Raw genomic sequence first — 4,753 nt, 5'->3', positions numbered from 1 at the left:
GCCCAAATTCAAAACCGAAAACGATCTACCGGTCCAAAATAAGCCTCGCACATAAAAAGGGACAAAGGCCAAATTAATTGAACCAAACTATAACGAGGGAGGTCTACTAGTCCAAATTCACACGTGGTCAAAAACTCCCCTTTTTCCATCATTCCTGACAATCTCAACGCTGGCCACAACAACATCGACACCGTCCAATTTATTTCGTCCCGAAACTTCCGAAAATCGACTGCCAAGTTCGGGGTCTAAATAACGGTCAAATTCGATCGAGTGCGATTCTAGCGAAATCTCTAATTTAAAAATAATAACCGAGAGTGATCAGTTCTCGGGCGAGATTTTACTATAAGCACACTGACAAATTACACGTTTTATAAATCCCAAAAATGGGCCGAAATTCGGAATGTCACATGAGGAGTCAGAAGAGCCGGTAGGAGACCCGGAATATATACTCCCGTTTGAGGAATACATGGATCCCAATTTTGTGCCCGAGTTCAACTTCTTTGATTTTCTGGCTGAGGGATATCAGAATGCAATACCAGCTGAATCGGGCAACATCAATCACCCGATTGAGATTAATGCAGAGCCGGAGTCCTCAGAGCAACAGTCCAATCAGGAGAGTTCAGATTCAGGGGACGAGGAGTGGGACGAGGAGTCAGACTCGGAATAGACGCCTAGCAAGGGGCGTAGGGGCTAATGTAGGGGTTAAGAATAGGTTTTTTGGATGAGTATCATTTTTGAAGTCAGAATACTAGGTCAGTGATCTTTTGGTGTACTGGTGGTTTAGTTGCAGTGTGCTGGTGCTTATGGTGGTTGTAATCTGTAAATATTTTATAAGTGAGTAATGAAAAGAAATATGTGTATTCTCCTTGAATATTCTCCCCAGTTTAATTGTCCGGGTTAATTATGGATTCCGCCCTGTGTTAAATCTCTAGCGATCGTATTCGAGGTCAGCGATAATTCCTGGGATGTCGCAAAATCGACCAGTGGCGGATATCGCGAGCTCGATAGGGTTTGGGGCGTGACATCCCCGTTTGAATTGGTATCAGAGCAAGGTCAGCTCGACCTAAACTGGTCGAAGTTTGGAGTGATAAGGAGCAGAGATTGTGGGGTAGAATTAGGGAGACTTTAGTGAGTTGTAAGGCGGAATAAGCTACACGTGCCTCCAGATTGTTTGTTATGATTGATTGGGTGAATTGTATGTTGTGATGATGGAAATGCAGGTGCATCTGGACCTGAGGTAAGTGTTCGGACCTTTGTGATTGTGATCTCGTGATTGGTAGTGAGGGGTTGCCTGTTGAGTGAATTATTGTGCTAATTCACTGCTTAGAATCAGATTAATCTAGTTGGCCTAGAGTGCTAATTCCTAAATGGAATTATAGCAGGTAGGAGAGTGGTAGAATTGCGATAATGAGCAGTGAAGGAAGAGGCGTAGGAAGAGTCCCAAGAAAGGGCGCTGGAAGGGGAACAAGAGGTCGAGGTCGTGCTCGAGGTAGGGCTGTAGAGGACCTCGGAATGGGTGTAGGAGCGATAGAAAATCTTGGGGTCAATGCTGGAGCTGTAGCAGAACCCAGAGTGGAAGCTAGACCTGCTGAGGATACCCGAATGGAAGTTGTTATGAGGACGTTGGAACGGATTGGAAATCTGTTAGAACAGCAGACTCAGGAAAGAGCTGCTCCGATTGCCCAAGCTGCCGAGGCCGCTGAGGCCGCTGCTGCTGTCAATTATAATGAGAACTAGGGACAGGGGCAAATGAATATGAATAGGCCAATGCATCAACTGGTAGAGCAGTTTATGAAGTTAAAACCGCCTAAGTTTTCTGGAAAAGGTGATCCTGAGGCTGCATCTCGATGGGTAGAGGAGCTCGAGAAGGCTTTTGAGGTGCTAGAGTGTATAGATAATGAAAGAATAACTCTGGCGGTTTACCAGTTACAGGATAACGCGAACGACTGGTGGAAGGCCAACAAAGATAGAATATTTTCGGAAGGTACAGCCTGAACTTGGGCTGTTTTTACTGAGAGGTTCTATGAAAAATATTTCTCGGCAAGTACTAGGGAGAAGAAGCTAGCAGAGTTTATGAGACTCCGCCAAGGTCAGATGACGGTGGATCAATATGAGGCGGAATTTGCTAGATTATCGAAGTTTGTGCCGAGAATGGTAGAGCACCCCGATGACAAGGCGCGAAGATTTCGGGACGGATTGAGAGCTGATATCCGTAGCCTGTTGTTGCTAGTAAATTTGGGAACTTATGAGGAAATGTTTGATAGGGCCCAGATTCTAGAGCGAGATCAGATGGATAGGGCCGTCGCTTCTGGGTCGAGATTTAACCCAGGTAGGGATAATCGTAATCCTGGGAAGAGGCCGATGATAGATAATAGACGTTTTACTCCTTCTGTTAGGAGAAATATTGGGAAGTCGGCCCGGAGTCAGAATGGACCGTGTAGGAATTGTGGAGGTCGACATGGGAATGGACCTTGTCCAACCCGGGACGGAGCGTGTTTTGGATGTGGAGGTTTTGGTCACCACATAAGAAATTGCCCCAATCCCAGGCAGAATAGGCCGCCTGCATTGCCGCCACCTCGGAATGGGAATCAGACTAGAGCGGCCCAAACAGCAAATCAGGATAGGCCACCGGCACAAGGACGAGTGTATGCCATGGCCAGAAGAGAAGCTGAGAACGCACCAGGGGTTGTCACAGGTATGATTTCTCTGTGCAACCATGCTGCGTATGCTTTATTTGACCCTGGGGCGTCGCATTCTTTTATATCGAAACAGTTTGTTGAGTTGCTTGGGATAGAACCGCAATTGCTTGATGTTATGCTATGCGTGACGACTCCCTTAGATGAAAAGATGTTGGTTTTGATGGGGTGTTCAGATTGTACGATTGTGATTGGGGATAGGGAGGAAAAGATTAATTTAGCGGTTCTAGATATGTACGATTTTGATGTAATCGTGGGTATGGATTGGCTGTCTAAGCAGAGGGCCGTGATGGATTGTAATAGCAGGGTGATCCAATTTAATCCCGTTGGACATCCGGAATTTAAATTTGTGGGAAATCGAGGAGGATCCTCGATTCCATGGATTTCGTCGCTAGAAATGACAAAATTGTTGAGTGAACGTTGTCAAGGATTCTTAGCGGCAGTAGTTGATTCGACGGCTGAGGAGCCGAGGCTTGAGGACATAGCTGTGGTGAGCGAGTATCCCGATGTGTTTCCTCAGGAATTGCCGGGACTGCCACCAGCAAGGGAGGTGGAATTCGTGATCGAATTGGCACCAGGAACTGAGCCAATATCGAAAGCACCTTATAGGATGTCGTTGTCGGAGTTGAAGGAGCTAAGGTTCAGATGCAAGAGTTGTTAGACAAGGGATTTATTCGTCCCAGTGCGTCTCTGTGGGGAGCGCCGGTGTTATTTGTAAGAAAGAAAGATGGATCACTGAGGCTGTGTATTGATTACAGACAGCTGAATCAAGTGACGATTAAAAACAAATATCCCTTACCGAGAATCAATGATTTGTTTGATCAGTTGCAAGGGGCTTCGGTGTTCTCTAAGATTGACTTGAGAACGGGATATCATCAGTTGAGGATTAGGACGGAGGATATCCCGAAGACGGCATTTAGGACGAGATATGGACATTATGAATTTACTGTAATGCCGTTTGGATTGACGAACGCCCCCTGCTGCCTTCATGGATTTGATGAACCGGGTGTTTAAAGAATTCTTAGATCAGTTTGTGATCGTGTTTATCGATGATAAATTGGTATACTTGAAGAGCTTAGAGGAGCATGAATTTCATTTGAATCGAGTGTTGCAGACCTTAAGGGAAAACGCACTATATGCTAAGTTTAGCAAGTGCGAATTTTGGCTCAGTCGAGTAGCATTTCTCGGTCATGTGATCTCGGGGGAAGGAATCTCAGTTGATCCATCAAAGATCGAAGCTGTGATGAAGTGGCCAAGGCCAACGACGGTAACAAAGGTTCGGAGTTTTCTGGATTTAGCGGGATATTATCGTCGCTTTATAGAAGGATTTTCGTCAATAGTAACGCCGTTGACGCATTTGTTGAAAAAGGAAACGAGATTTGAGTGGACCGACAAATGTGAGAGAAGTTTTCAGGAATTGAAGCATCGGTTGACAACGGCACCGGTGTTGACGATTCCGTCAGGACCTGGAGGGTACGAGATTTATAGTGATGCCTCGTTGAAAGGATTGGGATGTGTACTCATGCAAAATGGGCAAGTAGTAGCTTATGCGTCAAGACAGTTAAGACCGCATGAGTTGAACTATCCGACACATGACTTGGAATTGGCCGCAATTGTATTCGCCTTGAAAATTTGGCGACACTATTTATGCGGAGAGAAGTTTCGGATTTATACCAACCATCAAAGCCTCAAATATTTGTTTTCTCAAAAGGAGTTAAACATGAGGCAGCGTCGGTGGATGGAGTTATTAAAGGATTACAACTGCGAAATTTTATATCATCCCGGGAAGGCTAACCGGGTAGCTGATGTTTTGAGTCGTAAGTCGAGTATAGCACATTTGATGGTCAAGGAGTGGACACTGTTGGAAAAAGTACGAGACTCGGAGTTCATATTCGAAGTGAGTCAAGTCTCGAGCTTGTTGGCTACGCTTAGGATTGAACCGGAAATTCAGGTTAAGATCAAGATGTTGCAATTTTCAGATCAGGAAATCCAAAAGATTTTAGAGATGGAGGAGGCCAAGGGAAAGCCAGATTTTCAAGTGTCTGAAAACGGGATAT

Source organism: Syzygium oleosum, unplaced genomic scaffold (genome assembly GCF_021117445.2).
Source record: "Syzygium oleosum isolate NSW1041296 unplaced genomic scaffold, Sole_v2.1 Sole_v2.04, whole genome shotgun sequence".
NCBI lineage: Eukaryota > Viridiplantae > Streptophyta > Magnoliopsida > Myrtales > Myrtaceae > Syzygium > Syzygium oleosum.
The sequence above is the reverse complement of the archived record's forward strand: the minus strand, read 5'-3'. Positions refer to the sequence as shown.